Here is a 6,946-nt window from a genome sequence, read left to right as displayed (position 1 = left end):
AGGACACTGAAATTAAGCTCATTCCTAATCCTGGCACATACAGAACATTGGTGGCTCGAATGTTGGTCCCTGCTTCCATCTGAAAAGCTATGGTGGCTCTCCCTACTAGAGTACATTTCATTCTGTTTCCCATAGTTATTTAGAAGTCCATTTCTTCTTCTTGATAGCTCAAGAAATGTTCTCGTTCTCCAGTCATATGATCTGAAGCCCCGCTATCAATGTATCAAACATCCACTGATGCTGAATTTGCTAGGCATGGAAATTCTTAATCTAATCTGGTAGATAAATATGAGACACTTTGAGTATCCATATTGTGCAAATTTCTCACACTAACTTGTCCCAGCAACTGCTGTAGGAAAAATGTGTCCCACCTAAGACAACTCTCCTTGCTGAATTTTTTGCTGCATTGTACCTTCTACCATTGATAAATTTCGATTGGAAAGACTTACCTCTCTGTCGACTCACTCAGAGAGAATTTTCCCATGAAATACAATCTCCTTGGCTTGAATGGCGTAATCCTCTAGGAGATTCAAATTTCTACCCTTGCAGAAATTTCAATTTCCCTTCTCCTTTCAATGCTCGGTCCTCCGACTTCTCTCTTCTGCTTCCATGTAGCTCTGATACCATGTGAAAATTTCTAAATAGCAATCCTCCTGTAGTGATTAATATTATTTCTTCTACTCATTACCTCATAAATAAGTTATCTACAGTATTCTTACGACAAATATCGAAATATATTCTACTGCAGCCTTCATAATTAAAACATTGCAGAAAGTAAATGTAAGGAAATACACTGGAAAAAATACAACCACAATGACACAATTATTTTTGGACAATCATCTATGGAAAAACCCAATGTGGGAAAACCAATGCAGCAAATGAGGGTTTTTATTATTCTTCAACAATTTTTCTTGTACAAATACAATCAACAAAATAGGAATGAGAAATTTTACAGACACCCTTTGACCAAGTACTACCCCATATGAAGCACTTATTCTTCCCCAGAATCCTTCTGATCTTCTTTGCGTCAAACTGCTCTCCCAGGCTCAGCATTAAGCTGCTCACGTAGGCTCTGTGTTGGGCATGGAATCCCCCCACAACATGTTTTGGGGCTCAAAGCCCAAGTTTGAGTACTATTGTTGTAAAGACTCCACGAATTGCCGGTGCGGAGCACAAATTGTATGCTAGAGTCAGAGGGTTGTCTGCCCTAAGTTTTGAATGTAGTGTCGGCATACCCATGGTCTGCGAACAATGGGATTGTATAAATAGAGCGAGCCTCTAAGTTGTAAAATAAGAAAAAAGTGGAAAACCAAATGAAGTCTAGAAGATAGCGAGCATAGAGTAAGAATCCAAGTGCTTTGGGTCATAGTAGGAGGAAGAGGCTCTGCAGCTAAGTGCACAGAGGCCTAGTAGAGTTCACAGCTGAGTGCGTCGGACCCCTGCAGCTGAGTGCGCAAGGCGGAGTCAATTCTGTAACCAAGGAGGAAGAATAATAACGAGAAGTTTGATGCCAAATCTTGTATATCTATTCTTGTGTTATTTCCTTTTTGATACCATATGCAATTGTACTGTTTTTTTTATCGTGCGCACTTATATGAATGTTGAACACTATTAAGTATAACTAGACACACACACAGATAAGCTAAGTGATCAACTCATATCAGGTTATTAGTAAGGAATTGGGTAATAACATGGATTGGGCCCCGAGTAGGGTTGTGCGAAGGCAACATCACAGGCTGCGAGGCACTGATAGATGCTCGTAGCGACGTACATGCAGGGTAAAACCAAGGACCACCTAAAATCATCAAACATCTCTAGGGTGCGAAAACCTCGTTCTAACACCCTCCCATACTACTTCAGGTGAGACCTCAGTCCGCGCTCCACGAACTGTTGCCGAAAGGGCTAGTAGTACCGATATTTGTTTAGCTAAATCACCCCTGAACAGGAAAATAGGAATTTGCAAGTATCTAAGGACCACTGGTTGGAGTGCTACTTATATATGGATATGTTAAACACACACATGGTAGCAACAGAATATTGAAGATAAACATGAGAGTACCTCTATTATTAATAAATGATATACATTTATAGTACATGGTGTGACCATTGGGTTCCACATCCCAAGGTCTCTTGGACTTCCTTAGTGTATTTGGCTTCCACACCAACCCTTAGAGGATTAGGTTTCCAACATTCCCCCCATTAATCTGAAGGGTTATGTATGAGTCCAATAAGAGAGCTGTAATACAAAACGTGCAAAAGTGCATGGCAACACTAGGCTGAATGATCCAAATTGGATCCATGAAGATTATCACAGTACCATGACTGATCAAATTAGGACAAAAACTTCGAAATTAAGAGCACAGAGTGATCAGGAATACCTCTAGACAATAATAGTTGGTAGCCAGTGAGGAACGATGAGGACCTCAGTCAAAGTGGATTGACCGAGGCCCATGGAGACCGCGCAAGAGGCGAAAATGGCACCTACGAATCTCAGATTGGGAAAAGGAGGCCATTTCTGATCCCTCGAGAAGGAAAGGCCCTGAGCGCTCGGTCACATGGAAGTCGAGAAAACCATGGGGAAAGTGCTAAAGGCTAAAGACAGGACCTGCGCTCCAAAACTGGCAGTATATCGGGGTCATCGTTGGGCGGTAAGCAGATTTGGAGAAAAACGAACGATTCTATTCAACGCCCGACGCGTGGCAGGTGGATGAGAGAGAAAACCACTACTCATCGCACACTAACAATCGAGCAATTCAACCGCACGAAATGAGCGAATGTCGTAGGATCTGGGGGCTCCAGATCTAATGGTGGAGATCGTGCCCAATGGAGGAACCAGATTTAATAGGGGATTAAGCCGCGACAGAGAGAATCTTGACGTCCAATTTGACCACCAAGTTGGCGGATGACTCATTCCATGATGTAACCAAAAAATAGAACCGACGAAGAAGAGTTGGTGCAGTTCGCAAGAGGGCAAGTGGCCACTCCCTGTGAGTTGTTGATGATGATGCAAAGACAGGGAACCCCAAGCAAGTAGTAGCAGGTGATCTGACTGGGGTGTAAGAGGAAGCGAGCAGTCATGAGATCGATTTGATTTAAAGCCATGAATAGAGACAGAGAACAAAGGACACCGAGAGGAAGAACCAGAGAGAAGAAGATGAAGACAGAGAAAAGAAAAGACAGTGAAGCAAGAAGCAGAAAGACATAGAGCTGAGCTAACCTATAGCATAAGGCAGCATCGAGCAATCCTTGAGGGGATCTATCGTGAACTGAGCACCACATTGGGCTCCTCCCATTAAAGATCAGAAAGGTCAAGAGATGGTACGGAAAAGAGTCTGTGCACTCTAGTGGCTTGGGGAATCCAAGAACCACCTTGCCAAAAAATTCTATTTCAGGAGACTCAAATTGAGCTCCTCATTGTAAATCTCTACTTTAAAGACATAAAAGAAGGCCACCATTGAAAGCTGGACCGGAGACATAACCCTGGAGGATAGGATGGACTCCTTATTAATTTTTGTGTTATGTATTTGCTTACTGTGTTTCTCTTGCTGTTTTCCATCTTCCAGTGTCTGTGTATTTTGCAATATGATCGATCCGTTGCCTAAAATAACATAGACACACACCAATACATGAGTATGTAATACCTTCATTCAATAATTAATTAACTGAGGTCACTCAAGGGTTATTTTTAGATCAAGTGATATCAGAGCTCTAGGCTGTAAGGTTAGACAAGCTTGTGTTGATTTAGCTGTTGAATGCTCACTAGATCAAAGTTCAAATTAGGAGAAGGAGAGTTGGTCGAAACTAATCCTGAAATTGGGAGAGTCTATCCTTGGAAGACAATGTCAAAGGAAGGTTCTATGGGGCTAGACCCTCAATTCATAGAAAGTTTCCTAGCCATAAAGTCCATGGTAGAAGAGATGTATAGGGACTTTAGAAAACATAGGGGTGAAGATTCATCAGGCTCTAGACAAGACAAAGGAGAAGATGAGTCTCACTCCCATGACCACTCAAAAGGAAAAGGGAAAGAGGAAAGCTTTCTCACACTTCCTAATAGCCTTGTACATAACAAGAAAGCATCTTTGATCAAGTTAGATGTTAAATTTGATTTGCCTATATATGATGGAGACTTAAATGCAGAAAAGTTTGACAACTGTATTAGAAAAATTGATGTGTATTGAAGAGTGTAGAACATCGACTCAGACAAGAGCAAGATTGAGCTCGTAATCCTACACCTTGGAGGCACTGCCTTGGTTTGGTGGGAAGGCAGAACCCAAGCTGACATGAAAAGACATGGTAAGACTATCTCTGTCTGGAGTGAATTTGTGTCTACAATCAAAAAGCAGTTCTATCCATTGGCCTACATGCAACAAGCCATGATGAGTTGGCAAACTCTTTGATAGTTAAAAGGGCAAAGTGTGCAAGGTTACACTCAAGAATTAGAAAGAGAGAATTGATTCTAGGAATCTCATTAGACTCACCAGAGACTTTGTTGAAGTACACTGGTGGTCTACACAGCTACATGAGGCACACCATCCTCATGTTTAATCCCACTAGTATAGATGAGGTGTCTGTACAAGCTACTCATCTAGAAGCTAGAGGAAAGAATGGAAATCCAGAAGTTGGGGGACCACCCCAACCCACTGCAAGTAAGAGCAAGGAGAAAAGAAAGCATAATTAGAAAGCAAGGAAGGCTAACACTGTACAAAAAAGCAAAGCCTCATGCACTCACTGTAAAAAGGATGGGCATGATGATGAGCACTATTGGATTTTGCATCCAAAGCTGAGACCTAAGAAGTTCGAGGGCAAGAAGAAAAAGATTGCTGCAGCTATTAAGAAATATTTGGGGTCAGACTCGGGAGATGAAACAATCATTGCAACCACAGGTATAAAAGGTAAGAATTCTAAAGCATCTACTAGTAATTCTGCACAATCTCTTAAAGATGAAGAAAATGAGAGAAAAAGACATGAGAATTTTCATATTCGAGTCATTTTCAAACATCAAAATATTGATACTTTGTTTGATAGCGGCTCACAAGTAAATTTAATTTCTGAAGCAATTGTAAAGAAATTGGGATTAGTAACTACACCTCACAAGAAACCATACCCATTAGGATGGTTGAATGATAAAGCACAACTACAAGTGACTAGATAGTGAAAACTCAAGTTTTCTTTTGGGTCAACATTTGTAGATGAGGTTGAGTTAGACATAATTCCTTTGGATATATGTGGAATTGTTTTAGGAAGTCCTTACTTGTATGATAGAAAAGCCATTTTCTATAGAGCTGGGAACAAGTATCTACTTGTTAAAGATGGAATCAAATACTTTGTAAGAGCTCACAAGCTCAAGAATAATTATACTCTCATAAACTCAGGGCAGATGAAAAGAATGATAAATTCATGCAAACAATTCTTACTGATGGCTGTAAAGGAAAAGAAACCTGATAAAACCAATGTATTTGAGGGCTGTAATGCCAAACAACAAGCTGATTTAGAAAAGGTTGTTTCAGAATATGATATCTTGTTTCAAGAACCTAGAGGTCTGCCACCCAAAAAGGAAATAGTACATGATATTATTTTGCAGCAAGATGCTCCTTTGCCTAACATTGGAATGTACAGGTTGTTTGCTTTAGAGAATGATGAAATCAAGAAGCAGGTGCAGGAGTTGCTTGAGAAGGGGTTCATCAGGCCTAGCACATCACCATGTGGGTCACCAATTGTTTTGGTGAGAAAGAAAGATGGCTCGTGGAGAATGTGCATTGATTACCGAGCACTCAATAAGATAACAATAAAAAATCGTTATCCCCTTCCTCACATAGATGATCTTTTAGATCAATTGAAAGAAGCTGTTTATTTCACCAAGCTAGACTTGTATAGTGGATACCACCAGGTCAGAGTTGCAGAACAAGATGCATGGAAGACTGCTTTCAAAACAAAGCAGGGATTGTATGAGTGGCTGGTTATGCCTTTTGGCTTAACTAATGCTCCTGCTACTTTCATGAGATTAATGAATGATGTACTCAGACATTTTCTTGATGATTTTGTTAATGTGTATTTGGATGACATTTTGATTTTTAGTAAAACATGGGAAGAACACTTAAAGCATGTTAAGTAGACACTAGATGTTTTGAAAAGAGAAAAACTTCATTTTAAACTCTCAAAATGTGAATTTGGCAAAACATCTCTAAATTATTTGGGTCATATAGTATGGGGTGGTGAATTGAAGATAGATCCATCTAAGGTGGCAGTCATTGTAAACTGGCCTACACCCAAGTTTGCTACAGAAGTGAGAAGCTTCTTAGGAGCAGCACAATATTGGAGGAAGTTCATTTCTAAATTTTCCTCAATTGCAGCTCCCTTACATGCTTTAACAGGATTGAACAAGGTGTTTCAGTGGGGAGGCAAACATCAGAAATCCTTCGACACCTTGAAAGAAAAGATTAGTGCAACACCTGTATTAGCACTGCCTGATCTTCAAAGACCATTTGAGATCCAAATAGATGCCAATGACTATGCCATGGGAGCAGTGTTGACACAGCACGATAAACCATATGTTACCATTCTGAGACTTTTAATCCTGCAGTAGTTAACTATCCTACATATGATAAAGAATTGTATGCATTAGTTCAGAGTGTGAAAAAGTGGAAACATTACTTAATGGGCAAAGAGACAGTAATACATATTGATCATCAACCACTTCAATATCTACACTCCCAAACTAAGTTGCAGCAATCAAGACACTATAGATGGATGGGTTTTCTACAACAATTTCATTTAGCCATTAGATATAAAAAGGGCATACACAATAAAGTTGCAGACGTGTTATCTAGATCCATTATAAATGCATCTACTATACTTAAGAATAATTCTGTGCTACATGAAAGATACATTGAACAATATGCTCAAGATATAGACTTTAAAGATGTATATGCAACTTTGAGTCAAGGCA

The sequence above is a fragment of the Pinus tabuliformis genome, chromosome 9 (genome assembly GCF_031772625.1).
Source record: "Pinus tabuliformis cultivar Carrire ecotype Pingquan chromosome 9, CPIR1, whole genome shotgun sequence".
Lineage (NCBI taxonomy): Eukaryota > Viridiplantae > Streptophyta > Pinopsida > Pinales > Pinaceae > Pinus > Pinus tabuliformis.
The sequence above is the reverse complement of the archived record's forward strand: the minus strand, read 5'-3'. Positions refer to the sequence as shown.